This window comes from Convolutriloba macropyga, chromosome 5 (genome assembly GCF_964194025.1).
Source record: "Convolutriloba macropyga chromosome 5, txConMacr16.3, whole genome shotgun sequence".
NCBI classification, from domain to species: domain Eukaryota; kingdom Metazoa; phylum Xenacoelomorpha; order Acoela; family Convolutidae; genus Convolutriloba; species Convolutriloba macropyga.
In genome coordinates this window covers 8,277,830-8,305,183 of record NC_134472.1, presented here as the reverse complement: position 1 = coordinate 8,305,183, position 27,354 = coordinate 8,277,830, and the positions used below count along the sequence as shown (strand labels likewise).

General features: G+C 33.1%; 2 protein-coding genes across 6 annotated transcripts in view; one reads left to right on the top strand and one right to left on the bottom strand.

The window, feature by feature from the left end:
* Nucleotides 1-24,169, bottom strand: part of LOC142339102 (carbonic anhydrase-related protein-like) — an 82,458-nt gene extending 58,289 nt beyond the window's left edge. The window contains exon 1 of one of the 3 annotated variants that reach the window (XM_075388827.1): nucleotides 23,973-24,169. The gene's annotated coding sequence lies outside the window, so the exon portion shown is untranslated. Of the gene's footprint in view, nucleotides 1-11,205; nucleotides 11,224-23,752; nucleotides 23,772-23,972 lie in introns of those variants that run through there. The other 2 variants (XM_075388830.1, XM_075388831.1) reach the window with 2 other exon arrangements.
* LOC142339105 (unconventional myosin-VI-like) overlaps nucleotides 1-27,354 on the top strand; it is a 223,680-nt gene that overhangs the window by 72,546 nt on the left and 123,780 nt on the right. The gene's annotated exons all lie outside the window — the stretch shown is intronic.

The window sequence follows — 27,354 nt, the reverse complement described above, 5'->3', positions numbered from 1 at the left end:
ATGATTGATAATGATTGATAGGCGCATTTCCATGATGCTTGCGGTTGTTATACTTCAAATAATTAGAAACTGTTACGTACAACAGTTGTACGTTGCTTCAATTTAACGTTTTCTTGCAAAATTCGTTTCATTAAACAAGACAATAGTGAATCACATACGTCTTTTTGTTAGAATTCAATTGTAGAGTCAAACTCTGCTGGCTACTGCCTTTCTTGATATTGATTTAGGGAAGTTTACTATAAAAAAATTCAAATTCTATTGGAGAGCTGACTTTTTAAATAATTTCAGATTTTTTGTTTTTTATGTAACTTGGAGACTATTCACTTTATATCAAAGTTCCGTTATTTAAAAACCTCATTCATAGTCAATTGAGACCCAATGAACGAAAACTCTGCTTCAAGGAATCGCTCATGTTTTTTACAGCTTCGACTTTCGTAACTTTCGTAATTTTTAATGGGAGTTCGATTTTCTATTTGCGTTTTTTTTACTTTTTGAAATCCTGTGGAATAAACACGTTGACTAAAAAAGGCTTCCTAATTAGAATTACTTGAACCTATCGAGTGCTTTGAGCGGACAGCTGATTGTCGTTAAGACTTTAAAAATAATTTTTCAAAAATATTTTTTCTCAAAATTAACAAATATTAAACCTATATATTTGAACTTGTGGGTCAATCCCCCTAATGACAGGAGCCCAATTTCTACTTTAAACAAATTTAACCTGATTAGTGGTTTTATCTTTTCTGTATTGGTTTTTTTTTATTTCGATGCCACGATTTTTGATAGTTTTTTTTCCTTTTTGAACATTTTTTCATACTTTTCGTTTTTTTTTGAAATCCAGTCACATTATCCTATGCTGACAGTACCCACTGCTGTAGACAACACCTCCAATTGATCATAGATAAAGGTTTCAGAGAAGGTAATTAGTTCAATGGCTACCACAATTTGTTCTCGCAGTTTTCTACTCAATTTTCGGTTTTTGCTTGTATTTGTTGCATTTATAGTCATTGGTCTTATTGCGATGACTTATTGCTAAACTATGATTGACAGATACCATGTATTCTCATTGAGGCGTATTATTTGATTTCCATTGATAAACTTTGAATTTAATGGCTTTGATACTACGGGTTTTCCTAAAAAATGTTTTTATATATTTGTTCAATTTTATTGATTTTTTGAAGTCAAATTGTTACAAAATAAGATTCTCTTTTCTGTTAACAAAATTTATTGAAAAAAATTTCACTGGAAAATATTCTGCATTTGCTTCGCCACTTTTCTCTCTCAATCTATTTTTATTGAATTTTCTACTTTTGTCAGTTTTTTGTCCTTTACGTGGTCGTAAAAACTGTTTTAAATAATGATAGGTCTCATTAGCTTCCAATGGAGGACCAAATGAGATAATTTAATGCAGTCACTTTAAAGCTAATGTCCTTAAAATCTTGTTCTTTTTTCAGATTTTTAAATTTTAATTTTTTCGCTGCTCTTTTTTGTGAACTTGTAATTTATTGTCACCATTGAGAGGCCCAACCAACTCTATTGTAAAAGAACCATTATAACGTCTATTGATATTGTGCCATAGTGGAGTATATGTTTATGGACAAAATGCGTTTCTAAATAATTTTGTGAGTGCCAATACTTTTGTTTACTTTTCTCTTCTTTTAGCACATTCCCGTTATTAACAGATCCCAATAATTTTCAAATGAGGCCCAAGTACACATGTTTAGTGGTTAAATATAGTTTTAGCTGACTTTATATGAGTAATTTTTGATAAAAAAAGCACACAGTATTCAAATAATAGCTAATGATTTTAATGGCTTCAATACTTTGTGTTTTCGTAAATTAATTGTAATTTTTTTTTGAGTTTTTCTGCATTTGTCGTACAGTTCTATGCCTAAGTCTACACAAAAATATGTCCTATTGATTTCTTAATTTCTATTTAGTAAACTTATGAAGAAATTGATGCTGATGATTTTTTGAACTCGCCATCATTATTTCATCTTTTTGTCGACTTGTTACCTATTCTCATCGGGGACAAGTACCATCTAGTCTCTAGTTAAGAACAAGTACATTTTGGTACTTATGGTTTTATCTGATTGTATTTTGACCTTGTTACTAGGTGCTTAATAAAATATTATATCATGAGTTTTCGCCGTGGAAAATGTTTTTTGTTAATACTTTTTATTTGTTTTTTTCTCGTATTTTCATTAATGGCAGATCTCTTGAGTGCTCTAATGCGGCATGGCATTATGTAGTTCATTTAGTTGCTTGGGTGTGTAACGATTTTTTTTAAACTCAAACATCTTTTTTTGAACATCGAGTTATTTGCTTGACAATTATGTCAGAAATGTAGATGACCTCAGGTCGGGGCATCATGTGCAATCGCACATTACCGAGTTTCTTTGTCTGGTTTTGGTATCAATCGACGCATAATCACCAGAAGTTTGATAGAGCTAATTTCAGAAAACTGACAATCCTACTTACAGAGAAGATATAAATAAAAGGTGACCAGTTTTCCGTAGGCAGCAGTAATTTCAGTCCCCCGTTAATTTTTTTCAATTTATTCATGTAATCGTCAGTATAAGCAAAACTTTGCATTATTTTTGCGATTGTTGAGCAAGTTTAACAGATTTCATTAGAAGAAGTTAACAAATCAGCAAGCCTGTTTACTCATTTTGACAGGAAACCAGTCAATATCTTCATTATATCAAGTGAAAAAGATTGTAATTTTAATAAATGTCCCAACAAAAATAGTTAACACGTGTAAGACTAGTGCAAATATGCAATGTTTGAACAAAAATGATCGTTCAACACTAAATCTCAATTTTGACAAACCACTAAACTACTAAACTATCCAAAAGGCGAATCTCTATTTATTGTGAAGTGAAAAAAAGAATCTTTTTTTTCTCGGCTCAGTAACAAATCCGTCGACAGTTAAATTTTGTTGTGAATGGCTAACAAGTTGTCTGAAGTGAAATACTATTGAATGTGAATTAAAAGCCCCTAAATTTGTAGATTCAAGCTTCCAACGGGTTTCTGTCATTTTAATCCTGGATATTGTTTTCTTACTTATTTATCTCCCTCGCACCTTGCGGTTATCTTCTTTATAAGATTTAATATATAATTTATTTTTCATTAGAAAGCATAACATGTAATTGGGTCTTTGAAATTTGATTTAGAAATTGGGATCTTTTCCGTTTGTGCCCCCCCCCCCCCCCCCCCCCAGTACTTAATGCAAACCAACCCCCCCCCCCCCCCCCCCCCCCAGTACTTAATGCAACCCCCCCCCCCGTTACAGAGCAAGTGCCATTACATAGTAAATCTTTATGTAAAAATATGGCACATGCGTCTAAGGGGTGCAAATAACATGCACCTACTAAGCTTGGGGGGCACAAACGAGAAAGATCAAAAAAATTGTAGTCACGCGCAGTTATGGTGACCTTTTTCATTCTCGTTGTGAAGCTTGCGTAGATTCCGAGAAATAACATAGCATATGCCCCTAATTGCTTGTTTGTGAACCTTTATTAGTTACGTAATTGATACGAATCTGGTTTAAATAACAAAAATTGGTGATAAAGAGAACCTCACTTGTATCAGATTTGAGTCTGTTTGGCCATAACTATTACTCCTCACGTATCATTAGGATCAGACAAACGACATTTTATGTCTGCGAGCAAAAGTCTGTGAACTTAATTTAGCAAGGTCATAAAGTGAATGTGTCATGCAGCGCGTTCAATCACATTATACACTAGAGGGGATCTAGACTGAAACTTAAGTTTATAATTAAATAGTGGACAACTGAACAAATGAAAGCCTACACCACATGAAACCTATATAGATACCATTTCGTTTAGGTTTGGATATAAGTTCACTGACCTCAAAAAGAGATTCTTCTTTGGGCTACAATTTCATTTCATTTACAGGTAACAACATAAATCGTTATCGCCCGAATGGCTTAGTGCCCAAGATCACGAGGGCACAGGGCACGCTTTATGTTCTAACGTATTTAGCAAAGAGTAAAAGAAATTAGTTGCTTTTTTCCCGACACTTGAGAAAGAGTCGAAAAAGGGATTTTAATGGTGTGAGAGGGCGACAACTTAGGGCAACTAAGTAGGACCTGCAAAATTAGAATTAGGAGGAAAAGTAGGTTGGCAAAAGACTTAGAAAGAAGCCCGGTAAAAACTTATTTCTATAGCGTATGTGTATTCCACGTACGCTTCTAAAATTTGATTGCAAACTAAATGACTCAGTTTTGCTTCCTCGAAGATATAGTGCCTGATTATATTTTACCCATAACCCATGAGTACATCTTAGAACTCAAATTCACAACAAAATGAGCAGCTATAGAACAGTTGCTTTAAAACTTTCGCTTTGAAATTGAGCTATTACGTAATCCGCATTAGAAATTGACCAAAAATGGAAACTTTTAACGTTCAGAAAAAAGTCTTGGCTATTAAAGATGCCAAAATCAAGCAAGTTTTCTCGTATTTCTTGGATAAATTTATTACAAAAGACAATCAAATAAACGAATTACAACAGATGGTTACTGAATTAGAGTCCCGAGTCACTGAAAGTGAAAAATACTTTTCGAAAGATTGCCTTCTTTTCGAAAATATGGCAATCAGTGATGTTACTGCACCAATCTTGCACCAGGTATGTGACCTTCTGAAGGGATTCCTCATTTTTTATGTCCATCTTTCGAGATTCAAGGTGTGTCACATCCTTGGTAGTTCACTAAATCCAGCATATCCACCTGCAATCACTGTAAAACTTTTATGTTTTAACACAAAATGGAGATAATTGGCCGCAAGTCATGGTTAGCTAAAACTAATAATCCTCCGAATGGTCATGGAATATTCATCAAGGAGCGTCTCCCCAGAGTCAAGAGAGACATAAAAGAGCGCGCAGAATGTCTTGGCCTTATTACCACTACCTTCAATTGCAAAGTGAAGAACTTCAAGAAGACCACAGAAAGTGCTCTTTTTCAGTGTCGTTTTAAACAATATTAAAGCCGTTGATGACATAAAAGAGGTAGCAGTGCCTGAAAAAAAGCATCCTCCTCGAACCAAGACAGCAGCCGCGATTCTTTGTCATTATAAAACGCCAAAGCCTAGTGACATCCAGAGCTTTGATTCGAAAAGCCAGAGCTTTGATTCGAAAAGAGAGAGAGATATTCCAGGTGAAAGCGGTGCTGATGTGAATTTACAGCGAGTCGCAAACAAGACATTGCTTTTGTTTGCGGTCAAACTTCCATATGTGTTTTTTTAATTAGCGACGTTAAGCCAGCGGAAAAAACACTAAAAAAAGGTTGACTGCAACGGGAAAACTTGTAAACAAAACAATTTTCTTATTCTATGTACCAAGCCGTGGCTAACAAAGAAACAGTGAATTACAATACCTTAGGACTTAATATTAGGTCTTTAAGGTGTCATTATTACGAATTGGTAATTCTTGTAGACAATTTTGATAAAAAACCTGATGTAATAGGCTTTACGGAAAACTGGCTGGCAGAGCAGCTATAGAACAGAGTGGCTGAAGAGCTGATGGAGTTGCCTTCTATGTAAGAAACGATCTCCTACACATAACAATTGAACATTCAAATGCCAGAATAGAAGTTTTGATAATCGAGAATGGCACTGACGGAAACCAAAAAACGTTTTTCCCTGATTTACAGACCACCAAATTACTAGATGACAGAATTTCTGGATGCCTTCAAGAACTTTTTGCTGTTTCTGAACAAGTCAGATGGTGACACCTTTATACATGGTGACATGAACATTGATATACTTAAGCAATGTTATGAAACGGAACAATATCTCAAACTACTTTACGCATATGATTTCCAAGTGCAAAATAGCAAACCGACTAGAGTCACACCATCATCCATAACTTGTATCGATCACATTTAAGCGAGAATACATATAGCAATTGAAACTATCACAACAACGATAAGTGATCATTTTGCAGTTCAGGTGGCTTTCACCGACTTTGCCAACAAGCTAGTTATCAAGGAAGAACCAATTTGGCAGCGGAACGTTTCAAAGCTAAAGGGTGAAATCAGTCTTAGATTTTTGTTTGTGCTGGACCAAAGTCTGCGAAAAGTTGATCTTGATAACGTCACTGCCAAAGATATTTTCGTTCGGTTATCGAATTCATTGATGGATACAATTCAAAAGATTGCACCTTTGCGTGAAGTTTATTATCAAAGAAAAAACACATGAATAACAAACATTTTTAATCAAAGGGACAAATAAACCAAATAATAACAACCAATAAAAGAACAATAAAAGGAACAAAATTTTTTATCAATGAGTGAATTCTCCGATCGATAAAAACAAATTTCGATATCAGCGTTCAACGAAAAATGTAACACACAAAAACGCAAGCAGAAAAAAATAGAATATATGAAAAAAATAGGAACAAATACATGTCCTCGGAAACTTTTTTCAAGTCTTCCGCTCTATAACGAATGACAACATGATCGATCACAAAACTCCAGAACCAGGCCAATTGAATGATTATTTTGCAAAAAAAGGTAGAAAGCTATCGGATAGGATAGAGCAAGCGTCTTTTTAGTAGAAAGAGTCTTTGAGTCGATTGCCTTCTTCCCGACAAATTGTGACGAGTTAGCAAAGATATTATACCACATGAACACCAAAAAAGTTTTGGTAACGATGATATCAGTAATGAAATATTAATAGGTTGCTCACTGATAATTGAACCGTATATTGCTTTAGCCTTTAAAATGTTTTGAGAAAAAAGTATTTCGAAACTCCTCAAATTTCCAAAAATCAAACCATTTTACAAAAACGAAACTACTTAGATTGCGGTAACTACAAACCAATCAGTCTTTTGAATTGTCTCTCAAAAGTTTATGAAAGTGTTCTCTATAAAAGGATGTGTAAGTCTTTTTTGACTAAAAACCTGTTCATCCAACAACAGTTCGGATTCTTTTCTCACCGCTCCTGTACACACGCTATAGGAGATATAAATGATTACGTCAGAGAGAGTATGGAGTAAGAACAACAAGGGCATGCAATTTTTCTGGATCCTTCAAAATTTTTGATACGTTTGATCACAAAGTTCTCTTGGATAAACTAGAAAGATATGAGATCTGTGGTCCAATTCTAGAAATGTTGATAAACTGTATGTACTATAGAGTTCGATATGTCTGTCATCAAAGAAAAACTACTGGAACATTTACAATTGAAACTGCTGTACCTCAGGGCTCAATCCTGGGCCCGTTTTCGTTTCTCGTTTATGTCAATGATCCAACAAGTCAAATTAGGCAAAGCTGAGTTAGTCTATTTGCCGACAATACCACACTGGTGACCGTCGGCAAGGAACTCGATGCTATTAATCAAGAGCTGATCACTTTGAATGACTGGCTCAATTGGAACAAACTATCAGTGAACTACTCAAAGTGCGTATTGATGCAATTCGGTAAGAAATTGAACAAATTTTGGGGCATGTGATACCGAGTGAAGAACCTTTTCGCCATTAAACTCACGTTGACGCGTTATCGTTCTCATGCAAAATCAATCATAATTTATTGTCTTCCGATATATGGAGCTGCTAGCAAAACCGATTTACAGCTTTCGAAAACTTCCATAGAAGGGTAATTCGAGCTATTTTTATCAAACTAAATATAGAATCCCTCCGCAACATCTATTAGCAGCACATCTTGTTAAAAATTTTTGATATGTATATCTGTGAAGTTTTCAAAGAAAATTTAAAATAATAAAGATCCGAATTGCCCCTAAATTTCCTCACTGAAAGCTCTGCTCTGATTCCCGTCTATAATACTCGTCGCAATGTGAACGGGGAATATAACGCTCTCAATACAGTAGGACACGCACTAAGGAAAAGTCACTGTAAAACACTCTCCGAAAAGCATACAACTGTTTAAAAAGCGCAGACTTGCTACCATCCAATATAGATTCGTGCTCTAATTCGAGCGTCGCCCTTTTTCTCAAAATGCTTGCTAAAACTTTCATACCAGGCTACAAAACTTTGTCTGATTTGTTTTTTAGGATCTAAGATTTCATTTATAATTTATCGACGAAACTGGTATCTCTAAGGGCGCCCGAGAAGGACAAAAGTTTCTGTTCCAACTCATTTAGAATAATTAGAAATTGAAAAAAAATCATTTTTGGGAAAAAAACCAAAGACTAAGAAGGGCATGAAATTTAGGCAGAAAAGAAAAACTGCGCAGGGCAAAAAATTTTGTATGAAATGTGTTTTCTTTGAGTGAGTGTTTTCTTTCACGTGTTTTCGACTGAATTACACACTAATTTAATAAGCAGAAATGTCCAGGTCTTGGAGCATTATTATTTGTTTCCTTGTGTTTCTGATTTTGCATGAAGAGAGTAAATGGATAGTTGCACAGGGTGGAAAAAAGCGAATCCAAGACAAAATTGAACAATGTGTCTTTACTAATGTTTTCGCAGAAATGTTAAATTTTAGAAAAACTGCATTGACTGGCAAGAGAAGCATTGGCAACAAGGTTCAAATGGGGTTATGATGAACTTCTTAAAAATATTTAGTCTTGAGGCTCAATCTCAATTTTGATATATAAAATTTTGATGAAATATGGAATGTTTTTTCGTTCTGTTGGGGCAATTTTACAATCAAGTTAACACACGTTTCTCAATCTTTTTTGCCAACAATTGAGTTCAATTGGATCACTTCAGCAAGCTCTGACTAAGGTATCAATTAATTGCCATCTCGATATGGTGTCATTGCCATCTCGATATTGCCATCTCGATACGTTAAGGCATTTCAGATAGGTTTGTATATAAAAGTTGTATGTTTTCTGTTTGCGCCTCCCCCCAGCTTAGTGTGTGTATATTATTTGCACACCCCACTCACGTGCCATATCTTAACATAATGATTCACTATGTAGTGGCACGTGTTGAATATTTGAGGAGCGCATAACATACGGGGGGCACAAACGGAAAATATTTAAGCCAAATTTAGTTGCGCATTTGCTTTATAGTTTCGAGTGTTTTAATAACTAGATAAAAATTTATTTCCATTAATTTGACTGTTTCTTGGCCTTAGAACATTTTCTATTTCTATTACGTTTTCTTTCTCGTTGAGATGGGCTATCCAAGTAATCACATTTAAAACTTTTTGCGGAAATTTTTTAGCGTTGCAATAACTCAAATTAAACCAACTGTTTTAGGAGATAATGGACCCATTTTAAAATGAATGTTTTATATCAAATCATTGAGGCAGAAATGAGTTTTTTCTGCACTGATAAACCACAACCAACTGTTGTAGCAGCGGGTGAACGCAAACGTTGGGCGGAATAAAAAGAATTTTTTTTAGAATTAATGTTTAATGAGGTATTAGAACAGACCTCTTTTAAATTTGAAAAGTACAAACAACTGTATTAAAAAATTTCAGAAAATTAGTCGTTCAAGGAATTCGGCACCAAATATTATCATTTTACTGAAATTAATTTTTTTTTTTTGGATCTATTCTATTTCGGCCCCCTCAGCTTAGTAAGTAAAAATATTTAATGACCCCCAGGCGCACGTGCTATTTTCTGGTTTCGTGCTATATAGCAACATATAATTTGTAACTGGGGGTCATAAAAACACTGGGGGGGGCTAACGTAGAATAGATCCTCTTTTCACTGAAGGTCTCATTGAGGTTTTACATTTTATTTTTTAATTTTAATTGTTCCCAATATTTTTTTTTTATTGTTTAGTTGAACTAGAACTAAAATTAGCTGCTAGTTGCTATTAGCACAGAAGCACCATTGGGTTCTGATGCTCTATGGTTTTTCTTCGCTACTAAAAGCTAGCAGTTGTAGTTCAACTAAACATTAAAAATTATTGGTAAAAGGGGCGATCTATAATGCCAAAAGGCATTCTTAAAAAGCATCCCACCTCAGTGAGGTTTTTCAAAAAAAAGACAAGTTACAATGCAAGTTTGAGCTTAGAAATAAAAATCAGTAACGATCAGTTCTCACCACAATATGCATATGAACTTTCTGATTGGATCACCATAATCACAATTGATTGTGCAATAAAAAGAAAACTAATGACATTCTTAGATCATGTGGGCAGAACCACAAATTCAGATGGATGGAGCCAAAGCGCGGCTCTGAGGTGTTATCCGCAGATAAATATATATATATGAAAAAAGTGCAAATAATTCTATCTCTTTCTCTCTGTCTCTCTCTCTCTCTCTCTCTCTCTCTATATATATATATATATATATATATATATATATATATATATATATATATATATATATATATATATATATACTTTTTGAAAAAAGTTAAGAAAGCATTTTTGTCGAATTTTCAAAAATAAAAACATACCTCGGTAATAACGATAAAAAAATAATGATTAGCAGTCATGTTGTTGTTCCGACCCCACTTGTGGGGGGAGGAACTATATACTCATTTTCAATAGCCACATAGACGAAAAAGAGATTTTTTAGTTGTTTAAGAAAACATTTTTGGAAAACGTAAATAGTTCGAGTTGCTCAGGAATTTTTTTGCCACTGAAATCGTGATTTTATAGTACATTTGAAATTGAATTTTTTCAATTAAAATTGTTTCTTTTTTAAAAAGTTTTCTAGAACAAATTGACAAAAAATCTTATTTTAAAAATTCAATTGAAGAAAGTATCTAGGACTTTTAATTTTTGCGTGTAAGATCCATACCATTCTTCTGACTAATTTTTTGCTAAAATAAAAAATTTTTGATTTTTGATATTTTTGACGGATTAAAAGAGGAAAAGCCCTCCTCCATGCCTCATCTACGAATATGAAATTAGATTATTTTGCTATCGTTATTCTGTTTCTCTTCGAGTCTTTTAGCTGGATAAAAAAATCGTCATGGTGGATATAGGATTGCTTTTGCAAGCTCAAAATTATCATCAAAAAAATAATCGAAAATAAAAACATGCAAATAATAGGGCCAAAACTTTTTTAGCTTCCCTGTTTTCCTCGAATTTCACCACCCGACCATTTATTATTTACAAACACTCGACTTGGTAGAGTATTTTGGCGGTAATTATCCATTAAAAATTCGACTTCTCTGTATTTTCGAGTTCAACAACCGCCATTAAATTTATTTTCATAGGTTAATTGGTGAGACAAATAGGACATAAAGCAACGGGAACAAAATTAAAATTGTTTGTGACTCTATAGTACGTAATTTAAAACAAACTTCAGTTATTTATTTACCTTTGGCTCTTTTGTTCACAGGTGCCGGCTCCACTCAAGGTCAAAAGAATTGTTCCAAAAATATCTTACTCCCAGTTAAAAGTCAAGGTTAAATAAAGCAGTCAATTCTCAAGAGCCTAAGAAATGCAATTTAGAGTGGAAATATTTGTAATCGAAAGTGAAATGCCGCCGTAAATTGCTATCAACATCATCTGCTTAGCTCAAGAAAGCAAAATGTGCAGCAAAAACACCACACGCCAAAAATGGAAGATTTACGCAACATCGCAGAGCTTAAAAAACAATTGCTATAAAATTAAGATACAAGGAATTTGAATATTTATATGCAGTCTGAAAACAGAATTTTGAGGAAAAGAAAGAATGTAATAATCCTAAAAGGTTGTGGGTTGAAAAAAACCGCCTTTCCGTTTCAGATGTCTGAACAAAACAGGCTCAAAATCCGAACCAAATCCGTTCAAACGTGCAAACAAATTGAGATAAAATTCAGTTAAGCTTTCGTATTTGCAATTCATAATTTCCATATACAATCAGGCATAAAAAATGCAGGAAAAACATTCAACGTACTGGTGAAATTGAGATTCTGGACAATTTTTGAGTCCTTTATACATAAATCGAACAAATTAGATCTAAATGAGCAGAAAAAATCCGTATAAAACATTTATTTAGTCGTTTCCGCTCAAAATATTTAGAATTTGCAGCTTGAAAAAGTTAACTAAAAATTGTAAATTGGGTGTGCATATAGACAGCTTAATATATATTCTCAGGGGGCCACTATTTCTCAATTTTGTACAAAAAATTGCAATATTTAAAAGTTGTCCATTTTTTGAGCAGCTGTGAGTTGTTGCAAAACTAAAAACTAAACGGTTATGGAAATTTGAAGAGCAGTTTATAGATTAAGTAAACGAACGGGTTCTGTATGCTATCTTTAAAAAATACTTTTGCGACAAAAATCAGTTAACTATATTTGAATATCATGCTCGGCAGAGATCATGTTGCTGCATGGCAGATGTTGCTCGTTGTTTCAACCTTTTTAAATTAGTTATAGTACCTTGTGTATAGGAATCTCTAAATTGTATATAGGCCAGTCTAACTTTTTTAGACAGTCCATGGTGATTGATTGGCGCTGATTTGAGGTCAGAATTCAAAATAGTTTTCTATCAAGAGAAGAACAGCCTTAAATTTGTAGCGTTTCATAACAATTTTTTTGAGACGGTAGATACATGTGCACGCAAATTGATGAGAACTCTGCTTTTCATATTCAGCGTAAAGAAGCCCTAGAAAAATGAAGTGTGCTATTGGGTCATTTTAATTAGCTAGGAATCAAAAATCCCTAAGTTTTCTGCTTTAATTCTTGAATTCTAAGAATTCTTGGGAACAAAATTGGCAACGTCTAAATTACCAAACTAATTGAGGGACGAATATATGTTTTCAGTCAAATACGCTCGGTAATGTGCGTCAGCACATATTGTTCCGACCTTGCTCATCCACTGTTTGTCATCTTACTTGTCCACCAAATGAGGAAGATATGGAAAAATTCAAAAATTCACATTCGTTCAACAAGAATTTAAGCAGAAAAAATTCTGGCCTGGAGTGCCGGTTATACCTGCCCTTTATGAGAGTACTGGAAAAGACAAACATAAATATCAAAAAATTGCAAACAATAAATACGACAAAAACTCAACGTCTATCTTTCAGAAAACACTTAATAACAAGATGAAAGTGGAATCAGATGAAACCTAAACTAAAAAGTTAACCAATGTTTCATTAGATATAATATGCGACCTCTCAATAATGGTACTTTTTCACAGGCCGAAAAAAAGGAGCAAAAAGGTGTTTCAAAACCAACAAAAAATGATTTTTTAGAGAAACAGATTATTGATTAGTACTGTCAGTAATGAGATTAAAAACTTGTTGACGATAATGGGAACAAAAATTGGGAATTACCAAAAAATTTTCTTTTGAAAAAAATAAAATTCATCAAAACCGTTAGCTATTAGCTGAAATCAGCAGAAGCATTTAATTAGAAATCCAAAGAAGCAATTAAAGCGTTTGGTTGTCAATAATATACCGCATTACAATACAACAAACGATGGTCAGAGGCGAAAATAATAAAAAGTTCTAATAAATTTTGCGATAAATGTTTTCGCAGCTGTTAGAACTGCAAGCTATTCACTGCAATCATTAAAAATGTCTTTTTAAGTCTCTTTTATAGTATTTAGACTTGTCTCTAATGTGATAATTTGAAACGAGAACAAATAACAACATCAAAAATAGGCAAGTATGTATAACTCACAATTTTTCTGAAATATTGTAAAAAGAAAGCCAAGCAACCATTAGTTAAGAACAAAACCACTATAGAGAGTGCTTTATACTTCCTTTAGAAAAACGTTTAACCTGCATAAGTCTGGACAGAAATAAGTCGGAAAATAGGCTGATATTTCCAAAACTGACTGACATTTTGTTAAAACAAATATATTTCATTTCATAAAAGCCATTAGATAACAAATGGAAACTTTATAAAAAAAATCACATAGAGCTTCTAAAGAAACCAGTTGAATTTCTAATTAATGAGACGAATTCAATTGTTTGCAAAAAGAATGGCGAAAGAAGACAGAACCAACGAATTCAATTAAAGTTTACGCAAACACAATGTCAAAGCCATAAAAGCTATGAATTTTTCTCTGAAGACATAATATATCTTCATTTGGCCTCATTTTAATGTAAACTGGATCTCTGAAAAATTTGGCCTTGATTTCAAAGCATTTTTGTAAGTAATCAACATAAAAGAACAAAAATGCAGAAAAATTTTGAGCAGAAAAAAAGACCGGTCGCCAGTATTATCCGAATAATTATTGGTTTTAAGAAACCAAGATGAGTCCAAATGTTATAAATATTTGCAAACAAGACCATTTAGCAAAAGAAATATTTCTTTAAACCATAAATGATGTATTTTGCTTAAATATTGAGTTATTTTATCGAAATAAACGGTAAACTTTTCAGGCCAGATGACTCTTATCGGAAACAAATGAAAAGAAAAGTACTACTAGCCTTTTTTAAAGTTTTCAAAGACTATGAGAGCAGATGTTAGGTCACTACTTCCAAGATGAGATATTTATACAAAGTGGGAGAAAGCGTATTTGCAGCTGATTTTGACCAAAAAAATCGGAAATTCGAAAAATTAACAAAAAATAATAACAAAAAACTGGGATAATACCAATTGACAAGCCTTCTCTGTCCTTGACAGTAAGATCAATTACAATTTAAAAAATTTTCCGCAAAATTGAAGAAAATTTGGCTAAAACTACCTAAAATGTGAATAAAGCAACGGAATTCCATCTACCATTCACCAGACTTTCAACCTCGATAACTCCGTAGAGAAAAACAAAATTTGAAAAAGCTTTTTAATTCTATATTCTGCTCTGGACGGGCTTTTCAATGATACCTATCTCAATTCTCTCCGATGAATATATCGGTCGGCCAAAATTGACCGAACAAATCTACTTTTGAGTGTATAATTCCTCCCCCCCCCCCCCCACAAGTGGATCGGAACAATTAAGTTTTTCGAAAGTACCAAAAAGCAAGCAACGATTTTTTTCTATGAAGTCAATTTTCTATCTGTGAGCAAAACGGAACAATGTGTCAAAAAATTTGGTTGAGAAATTTTTAAGACTTTCAATCAAAACTGATTGAATTTTATGAAAACAAAGTCGAAAAACAAAAACAACAATCCCATAAATTTGAAGAACAAAACTAATGCTCATTAGCGCCAATGACCGTCAAAAACTATCCAAAACGCCCATGTCGTAAATTTATCCGTAAGAATGCTCAATCCACAGAACAAAACACTCTCATAGGATTTAAAAAAAAAACACGGAAATAACCCCAACAGAAATAAACCCCCATGTTAACATTGAATTTCGGTCTTGATAATATTTTGTTCGGTTGCGATAGTTTCACTTCAAGTCCCACTGGCTACAAGGCATGGCAAAATATGCTACGCAGCTCATTTATAGTCAAGTGAGGGGGGGGGGCGGCTTATTCCGTGGGATGTTTGATTCCGAGACCGCTCAAAAGCAGGTTATATTCGGTAATATTGGGACTTACCAATCTATGAGGCTCCTAATTTGAAATGCAATGGAATTTCTCAGGTAAAATCAAAGCATTTCGCTCAAAGTTAAAAACTTGAACTTCTCAAACATTAAACGGTCAGCGTGGGTTATACTTACGGAATAGTTTACATATTTACAAGAAAGATTTGATTATTTGTATCAATATTTACGTTCCAAGTTGGGATGGAAGAGATTTCAAAATACCCCAAATTCTTTTCCATTGTTCATGTGAACAACCGGCCTCGATGTGAACTCATTTTCACACCAAGATTTATGGTGTTAGTAATAAACAGGACCTCATTCAGGGAGTTTTCCAAACTTCTTCAAAATTATTCTCTTTTTAGATCTGTAGTGGATTAGACCACCTATAAACAAGGTTTATCAGTACTCTAGCACAATAGTAAACAAATCTTGTCTACTCTAACGATTTTGCGTACACTGACTCAATTACGCTAAAAGCCTGCTAATAATATCTGTCAAAACTGATTACTTTGGTCAAGAGAAAAATTCACAAATATATGGACTTCTGCATTTTATGGAAAACTTATGCTTTTGGTAGGGCTTTGTTTCCAAAGTCTCCATCGCCAGAATATCAATAATGGAGTTGATCTCATTAGTTTGGCGGTGTCTGCACATTTTCATAAGTTTTCCTTCATTTCCAAACTTATTGTCAAAGTTTATAGAAACTTCAAGGTTGAACCTTAACGAATCTTTGATACATCGAACTGTCCCAATCAGGAGCTTAACACGCACCATATTTTGCTCTTAGCGCAGAATTCTTGGCATATTACAGTGCTATGTAAAGAAAAAAAATGTAAGCTGAGGATGTCACTGGCACTGGGTACTGTACATTTAGCTCTTTTATTTTAAAATCAGGCACAATCTATACTTTTTTTTCAACAACTTCTAGCTTCTATGTGATAACGTGAGATTTTTTGTTTCGATATTGCAAATAAGCACTCTTTATGAAACATTTTCTTATGACTTAGTTCACGTTTTTTACGAGCTCTTCAACTGTTTATATGTACTGCACATTCTTTTTGACTCCTAACTTCTAAAATTCTGGGTTTAAAATTTCTTTTCTATAAATTGTGGGCTTAAAAAGCACTGATGAAATTTTTGTTTTGGCGGAGCAATGTCTTCAACTATATGTCAGAACTGACCAAAAATGTTTGCATTAGATATCGCATCAGTTTGCTTTCTGTTTTTATTTAATAGTTAGGTTGAATAGAGGCAAACTTGGGGAAAAGAGTAGGGATTCTGATTCACTCTAAATTTCCTCGTCTCATCTCTGCCTACTACACTAAACAATTCGTACACACAAAAACTGTATTTATTTTGTAACAGACTTATAGTTGTTGATCTAACCAACCTTTAAGTGACTACAACGAGGCCGGTAGGCCACGTAAATTTACTGGTAACGAGTACCGGAAGCAGTAGTCTCATATGCTCAAATAAGATTTTACCATTTTTAAATTGCTGTCAATATAAATCGACTGACCAATCATATCATCCTGTAAAAAAATGTTGATATTCCAGCCTGTACGATTTTCTAATTGACAGTGCGGGCAGTAATGTTATTGAATTAATGACGTAATCTTCAATTTTAACCGATAGTAGTAGTACTGCTACAATAAATGATGAAGAAATCGACGTATGTCACAAAACAAAATCTTGAAATATGTGGTACTATTTTTTCTCGCGATTAATGTTAAAATGACAACTGCTAAACTTATGCTTCCGTCGGAGCAATAATAAAACGGCTGAAATTTAAAGGAAATATTATCATAATCTGTATAGAATTTGAAAGAAATGATCCTAGCAAATTACAGATTTCAAATAGGTGGAGACTTTATGGGCACATTTTGTCGAAAACTGTTTGAACGAATCTGCTATGCAGCCGTTATATGTACACAGTATGCGCTTAAATAATTACAACACAAAATCCAATAAAAAGTGAAAATTTTCATTCTCAGATGGTAATCCTCACAGATTCTATGGAAAATACTGACGATTTACAGCCAAGTTGTTGAATCGGTCAAAATTTAGCAATTTTTAACATATTTGAGCGCAGGAACTATCCGTTATTGTTATATAAGTATTAGCAAGATTATTAAATGTTCTTCCGGTTTTACCCATTTGCTTTCTTCCTGAAGCCGGTGAAAAAGAGAAAAGAGTGATGAAACGTTGGTTGAAATCCTAATGCATTAAAATGTCGTTATGGATCCAAATGTTTCCTTTGAAAAGTATGCCCTTGTGACGAGAACCTCAATATTGGCTGAAACAAAAAAGGCATCTCTCTCACAAGATATGGCCAGAGATTTTGCATTTGAGAAGGTACTTGATCAAAATATTCCATTTTCAACTAAGGGTTCGAGCAAATACCAATTCTGAGTAGTCATACACGAATGATTCGATATCATGACCAGTTTCTTGTCCCTGCTTGTAGGATTATAATTCATGCATGCTTTTTCAATTAGTAATTAGCAAGTTATTTATTCCGCCCGTGTTTTTTTTGACAAATCAATGAATTAAATTGGCATTCACATTCTGCAACTAAAAGAAGCCTACATTCTCTTGGTATGAAGTCTTTGTAGTATTTTCAGTTAAGAAGCTCAATTGAGTTCATCGATATACAGAAAACGATTAAGTACGGTAGAGGCCCTTTTCAGGTAATGGAATAACTTAAATTTGCACAATCACAAGAGAGACAGTGACCGAATCAAATTAGGTGTCTTCTGACTGACTGATGATTATCAAAACTGTGGCAATATCAATTAGTTTTCATGTAACTACTGATGACAGAAAATACTTTGCAGCTTCAATCAAAAATAAAAACATGTTTTTGTTGCTCTTCTAAATTTCACATACAATTTTTTTGCGATTACCGGAAAACCTTCTATGATCTTTGCGTAAAAAACAAACCCCTTGTTCATTTTATAATTATAAGTAATTGTGTAATAAAACACTAAGGAATTTTTATGCTGTACTTAAACTAGCTAAAATTAAAATATAAGGCATTGATAGACGTGAATTATCAATAGTTATTGACTCTAGAAGCAACTGCGCTTTAGCTCTTATCATTAACCTGCTATTGTAAATTAAATTTTTTCTACTTTCGTTTCTAACAACGTTTGTGATCAATATCAACTTCAATAACCAAGTTTCGTCTCTTTTTATCTGAATATTAAGTTTTTTTAATGTGGCCGTAATCCTCTATTTGTTTGCGAACATTAAAATTGGCAAACTCCCAAATATTTTTTTTTAAAAAACGAGAAGAATAAAACTAATCAGGAACTGTTTTTTTAAGATATTTATTCAACTTAGGGGTGACAATTTTTGAATTGCCGTCGGGATTGTAATGTTTTGTCTCAGGCTAGAGACTATTACTGCTCTGAGAGATCTACAGTGTGACTTCATTCCCACAAGTTCTCCCTGGACCTTACATTTAGTCAGCATCCGAACTCATCCGGAACATTTTCAGAGTAATATTCACTCTCAGTAATTATTCAGAAAGTTTTCAGTATATTTTCTACATTGACTCTGAAACCTCTCCGAATCAAACTAAAATTCAGAATCAGTTCTCTCCGAATTTATCTGAATAGTTTTGTTTCGGAAAACTGTGCAGGAATGGTCTTATCAGCCATGTTATATCAGCCGTCCTATAGTTTATTTCAATAACGCCACCACTGCCAGTCCCCAGCCTGGATTAATAAAGGAAGATGGTAAAAACCACAAGGAATTGGAAAATCGCAAAAAGTCAGTTTTTAAGTTGTCTTGAAAACATTTCCGACTACCTATATTATAAATTCCTTCAGCTTCTATATTATCGTTTTTGAGGACCTGAGAGAGCGATGGCAATGGTAAACCCTAGCTTTCACTCACGAATATAGTTTTGACTTTAACTATATTCAGAAAAAGTCATAGTCTGATTCAGAGTCTGAATCAGAATAATTCGCTTATCTGTTTTGGAGTCTGAATCAGACCAATTTTGAACCTGATTCGGAGTCTGAATCCGAAAAAGATTGGAGTCTGATTCATAGACTGAATCAGAGATTATCAGAGCAAAATGTGACATGAACAGACTCTGAATCATCTCTGAAAAACTTCCTGATTCAGTACTGAATTGCTTTGAAAATTAGGTACAAGTACCCGCATCTCAATATGAAAGGTCAAATCGGTCAGACGAATAGTTGCTTTGGGTAAAAGAGCACTACTAAAAAGAGCGATCAAAATTTTGTTCGAGATTATTTTAAAAAAATCAGTTACCTTGATCTGTTCAGACTGTTTAATGAACACTGTCAGACTAAAAATGTTGCATAATTTATTACGGGATAATATCAAATTTGCCAGTTTTCATTATTTATCAAAAATAATTAGTCTCCTCGAAGATAAACAGAAAATGCTGGAATGTTTGCAGCAGACAACTGTAAATATATGCTCGCTTGTTTAATTAAATATCACAACTGAAAATGACACAAAATGCCAAATCCTATTTATGATAACTTGAGATAAAATTTATCAAAGCTTGTAGTGGTAAAATCGGCCATAACCACCGCATTTATTGATCTCTGCTATGAAAATATAATCGGAACGATTTCTCGCATGATGAGAAGAAAAATTAGTTCAAAGGTAATTTTCGGCCGTTCATTTCCCCATGAAACTGTAAAAGGAAACTGAACTATTGTAATCAGTTAAGATCGCGATTTCGATTTCGATAGTTCTTGCTAAGTTTCAAGTAAGTGTTCAAATTACGAGGAATAAATAATTAATATACGATATCTTCAATTATGAAGCTATTTAATTTCACCTTAATAGATTTTTTAGAATTTTATTTACCTTGACGTGAGCAGACATACCTACGTAAGCTTAAAGTAAGCTGAGAAACTGATAAAAAGCGTTCAGCGTACCCTCTAAAAATACAAACTTGGGGAACAAATACATCATCGAGCACTTTTCTTTTAGGGATTAAAGGAAAACGTGACAGTTTGAGTGTTTGTTTTTACGCGCTTCAAAATGAAAGCTTTGTTGTTTTAGATTTTGTTTGAAACAAGATAAAAGGTATCAAAAATATTTTAAGTTGAAGAGCAACCGCTTAATGGCACAACCGGTGCTCAAATTCTCCTAAATAAAAAGCTTGTTTGATTGTTGGTTTTTTTCTCAATCAAGGTGTCAACTTCGACCATAATCACAAAAATGCTGATAAAAAGTAAAGGAATTCTATTAAGTGAATGGAATTTTTTAAAAAAATAGCAAGAACGCATTGCTGTTGCCATTAAATGTTTACTGCTTTGCATTGAAGACATAATTTGAATTGATCACAGCTAATCCATAAGATTAACGAGAAGTAATTCTGAAGCGTCTGGTGACGCCTTCTACGCTATGACGCAAAAACACATGAACAAGCATTTTAAAAGGCATGAATTGAAATTTTCTAATACAGCAGTTTTGGTGATCAAACTTCTCAATATACCCCCCCCCCCCCCCGAACACTGATCATTAGCAAAGTGCATATTATACTGGTGCTTTTCGACGTAAAGGGTTATTAATATTAATGAATTGAAATAAATCTTTTAGACCGAATTAAAATATAAATAATAAAGAAAGAGTGCTGAAAAGCAGCATTGTTTTTGCTGATAGGAACGAAGAACAAAGTAGATTTTCGATTCTTTAATGGTAGTTGCGAATTGAGAGATTATGTTTTTTGTCTGTTCCAAATTTGGACTTAATATTACTCATTGTTATTGTCTCCTATTCCCATATACGCCCTTAAGAAATAGTCGTTTAATAGTTTCGAATAACTCCTGTATGAAGCACCGCTTATTTTCCCAAAATTACCCCTTATTTTTCCAAAATGTTTTCAAAATGTTGCAAGACGTATGCGAGGCTTTTTTGTTTATTTTTCACTATTTGCTAATGTATCATAGAAAAAGGGGAAAATAAGGCAAAAATTTTACTAATGCAAGAATTTCACTTGATGTGAAATCCCAAAAAATCAAAACTCAGTTAAAAAATTTTAGATCAATTTTTATTTAAGTTTATCATTTGAACTCACCAAATGATTTTTTTAACCTACATCATAAATTTCAGTTAACCTAATTTGTCCAACAACGCAAAAAAAACCTGGTTCTAAATAAAAAGTTTGTGCCATTCAACGGAAATAGAGTGAAACAATTTCAATTTTAAGTTATTCGAAAAACGACAAAAGAAAAAGTTAAAAAAATGTTTTGGTTTTATACAGTTCTTACGCTACCAACATGCCCATATCTCGTAGTTACAATTAGACATCATCTGACTGAATATTAATAGAGTTGACTGCATATGGAAAACTCTTCAGTTCATTGTTCCTTCAAATCTTTTTTAACAAAATTTTCGGAATTGTGCATCGATTGTTTAGAAAAAATCCCTTAACGAAAGTTCACTAAGTCATTTTTATTTTTTTTTCTTACAAAAAGATTACTTGCTAAAGAATGAATTGAAGCAGAAAATCAGAAAAAAACCATCTTTTACTGGTTATTTTTAATCCAAAGTGAAACTAAAACAAAGTTTAGACATAAAGGTTAATTTGACTATCTATTTGCAGACTTGACTCCTAAGAAGATAAATAAATACAATACAACAAAACGAAAGGATTAGCTGTTTGAAGTACAAAAAATTTTGCTTTTAGTTACATCATGCGTACGTCCATTCTAATCTGCTCTAAATCAACTTTTGTGTCCATAGCAGTGTTATCCAGTTGGCTTCAAATTTACAGGCTGTTTCTGTTAAAGGAACTAAAAGAGAGATAGTTTCTCATATAACTATGAAAAGAAAGTCTTGCCGATAATAAATGAATGGTAACTTTGTTCCGTTCCCCTTTAATAGTTCTTAGTTGCGTTTATCACCCGCATGAGACATTTGACATTGAAAAAAAAACACTTCATGAAAGGTTCTGTAAAGTTGTCTAAATAAAGTGTAAATGAGTTAAAATTGTCTTGAAACAAAAAAGGACAAAACGAAGACAAAAACAGAACATAATTAATTTATGGTGAAATGTGTTTTACTGTTTACGGATTTTTTCCTTTAAAAAACATTTAACTAAGTTTTAGTTCCAACTTAATATGAATAACATTTTTGGACGCAGTAAAAAAATCTTCAAAGTGGTGAAAACTTTCTGATTCTATTTTTGACTGATTTCCTAAGCAAAGCGTGAAAATCATGTTTAATCGCCTCACTCTTTCGCATGTTACCTTAAGTATAAGGATCGAAGCAGGTGAAATTTGTTTCAAAAAATTCACAATGCATTTGGTTCATTACTTAATGAAATTTTATCAATTTAATGGATCTGAATTTGTAAGCTGAGACTATTAAAAAAAAAACAAAATGAAATGAAGATTGTTCTCTAAAAGATTGCCTCGCGCTGAGTATTACAAAATTAATAGTAAAATGCTCAGTCATGCATGATCAACCTGTTTTATATATGCTAGGCGTGAGGACTTATATCTTTGTTACTTGAGAGTCTTACTGTCCTGTCACAACGGAACGGGGGTTTTGCTCACGTGCCTGGTGCAGGCCCCACGGAGGAGGCTTGGATTTAGACTTAATAATAAAATCGTAGTCAAAATTCATGAAGCCTTATTTTTAATTTCTTTATGTTATCTGCTGTAAAATTGTTTATTAAAAATAATTTAGAAGAACAATTTTGTATTCAAAAGTCTCGATGTACGAACTAACTTACTTAGGTAACAAAATCAGTCTAGGATTCTTCAAACTTCCTCATTTATTTTTTTTTCATCTGGAAGAACACAAATTCTAATACCTGCTTTAATTATTTATTACTAGATTTTGAACCAGTTTTTATATCTTAGGCTTAGAGACTATTTATGATCTTTTATTACGAAGCAAAGATACATTCCATAGCTTTTTTTCAAAAAAAATTGTGATCTAAAAGAATAACCAGACAGGCCTTCCTTTCTATCATTGATTATCAAATACTCGTAAGTACCCGTGTTGAGGAGTTCTGTTTTTCACTTGTAAGAAATCGTCATTTTTTAATCGTTTTCAATAGACAAAAACGATCAAAGCCCTTACGTGGTAATCGTCCTTTTGTTCGTTATGTTGTCGTTACTTTTATGTAGGAAATGATCGTTTTCTTTTTTACATAAAACGACAATAAATTGTGATCCACGCTGGGATTCGAACCATTGAACTCCCGATACATTAGCTGCTACACTATCCACTGCGCTATCAGGCCATAATATAGATTTGCCAAAACGATCTAATAGAGAAAAACTAGTTGAAGAGCAATTAAACGACGAAAAAAAAAACGATAAAAAAAACGACGGAAAAACTATCATTTGCACTTTAAAAACGACTTAAACGAAGGAAACTAATGAAAACGAAGAAAACGACGACAAAACGACGAAAACGACGACAAAATGACGAAAACTACGATTTCTTACAAAATATTGTCGTTTTTTCGTCGTTGTCCTCAACACAGGTATAATTGGATGCAGCTATAAGAAGTCAATTAATTTAAGGTCGAGAACTATTGCACAGGTTAATTATTTCCCGAGCACTCGAATAGGCATTGAGGACTTTAGTTGCCATTCAGAACAAAATTTTTAAGAAAGTCTGTTCCTTTCAAGAAGATTGAATAATTTTTCAGAAAATGTAGGTTACCTGATATAACGACGGAGCATTCACGAATCAAATGGCCCATTATTTGATCGAAAAGGAAGCAATAAACCCAAAATTGACAATAATCTCAAGTTTTATTTCCCGTAATTTTAAGCAGTTGACCTTAATGTCAACGAAGAGTGCCTAAATAAAATAAATCTAAACTTAAGTTAAGCAGATCCGGTGAATAAGCTCTTAGAACAATTTCATTCCGCTGACTTTAAGCTAATTTAAGCCACAAACAACGTGCTATAATGTCGAAAGGCTCCTCTTTATTTTGACAAGAAAGTTTAAACTTTTATAACGTGCAGAGGGTTTACAGGTTTGTCATGAAACACACGCTGTGTTCGACATTTTTGCAACTTGTTAGTTTTAAGTTTGATCATGCGAAAGGCATAAGTCAAAACACGTGGCTCCTCTAATCAGTTCAAGGCTGATCTGAATATAGTTTATAATTAAAAATTGTTTTCAACTCGAATATGTAGAAACAAAGTATTATTATCCGAAAATCATGAATTTTCTGTTTGAACTTCAGCCGTAAAATCAGGTACTAATCCGCAAAAATGTGTAGGGCAAAAAAATTTCATGATATTGCGTTGCAATGCAAAATTTTCAAAATTTTCATCGCCAAAACCTTAAGTAAAAATTCGCTGACATCGGCGCGAGATATGCTTATCGGTTTCTCTAATAATTTACATTTTTTCAACGAGATTGTCATATTCAAGCTCTGGAATTTCCTCAGCGTTGGAAAAAATGTGTGAACCGTCTGTTGAATATAATTTTTATAGCTACAAAAATTAACTTAATGATTTCGTGTTAGGCTGTCGTGATGCGACTTTAAAGTTTTTATTTACCCCGACAATTAATGGTATTGAATTTTTTCCTCACAGCAAAATAAGTGACGTCAAATCATTTAATCAAAATCCAGTATAAGATTACAATAAATAATTACTTTACTACAGCAGTTTGGAATTTTTTAATACCTCGTCTTTTTTCTCAGTATTTGATGAACGTTGCATCGAGAATCATCAAGGAACATGTTTGAAAAAAAAAACAAGCTGAAATAATTGCAGAAATGCTATGAAAATCACCACCACAGGCGTTATTTTATGATTAGAAAAGAGTGGTGGCGGATTGTAGCATTTAACGTTACCAGTGTCCAACTAGCAAATATAAGGTTGATGAAAATGGCCTTTAAGTACCTCTTTATCGCTTTAAATCAAGATTTGTTTTTCATAAGTTATTGTTAGATGAATTAAAATATTAAATTTTGGAATATGTTTATCATGAGTACAAATAATAAAAAAAATATATAAATCTATTTCTGTCAAAGTTATAAATACTGAGCGAATCAAAGCAGTGAAAAAGTAAATAATTCAAAATTAAAATTTTGTAAAAGTAACAATAGAATAAAAGGCAAATAAAATATTTACTAAAAAAAAAGTAATGAAAAAAGCTAGCAAAATTATTTTTTGGACGTCGAGCATGTTATGAAATGCATGTTTGAATTTTCGTTCAATCAGCAAAACGTTCACCAAGTGTCAGACAAAAGATTTTGACAGTCAATTGACTCTCATTATTTGTTGCTCTTACAACTTGACAATCTATCAAAAACTGAAGAATACAAAAATTTGCCCAAACTGTTTGAAAACCAAACTTTTAACCATCAGAAGCATCTACATAACAACTTGAAAGAAAATAAACTGTCCAAATCAAACCTTTGTGGCTGGAACTGATCAAAAATTTCATAGAGATTGTTGAGAACAAAAACAAATGTTCGGACGCTTATTTTTTTCGTTTTTTCACTGTCGTTATCCTTCTAGTTCTCTTTCTCTCTCTCTCTCTCTCTCTCTCTCCTTCTGTCTATCTTTCTCTCTCTTTTTTCCCTTTCTCTCTCTCTCTCTCTCTCTCTCTCTCTCTCTCTCTCTCTCTCTGTCTTCTCTCGCTATCTCTCTCTCTCTCTCTCTCTCTCTTTGTCTTTCTCTCTCTCTCTCTCTCTCTCTCTCTCTCTCTCTTTCTCTCTTTCTCTCTCTCTCTCTCTCTTTTTTCTTTCTCTCTACCTCTTCTCTCTCTCTCTAATATATATATATATATATATATATATATATATATATATATATATATATATATATATATATATATATATCTCCCTATCTCTCTTGCTTGTAATAATAAATTTTAGGACAGGACATGATATGTTCTCTGAAGTTATTTACTGCAGCTCGTTTTGTAGCATTTTTTTAAATGTAGAATATATGACCTCGGATTCAGATCTAGACCATGAACCGGAAAAAAGTTTGCATCTCAATTCGAGCGTCGAATTTTTGCTAGCATCAAAAAACGGAAACAATATATTGACAATGATGACTTATATAAAGTGGGTACTTGAAACATAACGATGAGATTTTATGTCAAAGTTTTACAGTTAACACTAATGTCTCAAAATTATAATATTTTACACAATTGCAATTTTTCCGTTGGTTTTTAATTCATGTATTTCGAGCACGTCCGTAGGGCCGAGCGGATGTAGAACAGATTAACGCAAAATGTGAACAATGTCGAGTGTTTACCGTGTACTGATTGGTTGATCTTCAACTTTCTGCCTTTCCTACGATTTCATCTATTGGGACTTTTTAATTTTTATTTTGAGTTTGAAAATTTTGAAAATTGAAATCTTTAAAGGAAACTTAAACAAAAAGAACAGAACAGGCTACTGGCGCAACGTGAACGAAAGAAACTCATTGAAATAAAATTGATATAAGTTTAAAACTACATATTTGATTTTTTAAAGTTAAAATTCAAATTAATTTTTAGCAATTCTACGGTTTCATCTGTTTATATTTCCGAAATTTTAAATTTTACTGGAAATATTTGAAACTAAAATTCATTCAAATCAGCCGGAAACTCTCTACACTATGTATCTCAACGTCGTTGTCATTTTTTGGGCTGGCTGATATGAAAAGTTTTGATCATAATTGTTATTTCTGCTTCTTACACCTTTTTTTAAAAATAAAATCATTGTGTACAGATGTCGACTTGTAAAATCAACCTAGTTGATTCACATCCCATAAACTTAATATAATACACCACTTTCTGTAAAACGAGGGTCTTTAGATTGTTTTCTTTGACCTTGAGGAGGGCGGGCAATTTCTTGGCTTGCGTTCAACAAAAACTATAGAACATCACATTAATTTGTCTTTAACATTTTCCTTGTAAACTGTAAAAATGTTACCGTGATATTGGTGAATTGGGTTTATCGGTGTTCACTTTTTTGAATTTCCCTTTGTTTTTTCTCTGTGTTTAAGGAGGTTGTTGAAAACTTTTTGCATTGAGTCTTTAAAGCTTCCTAATAACCATTCCCCGGGGATATTGATCTTTTGTCACA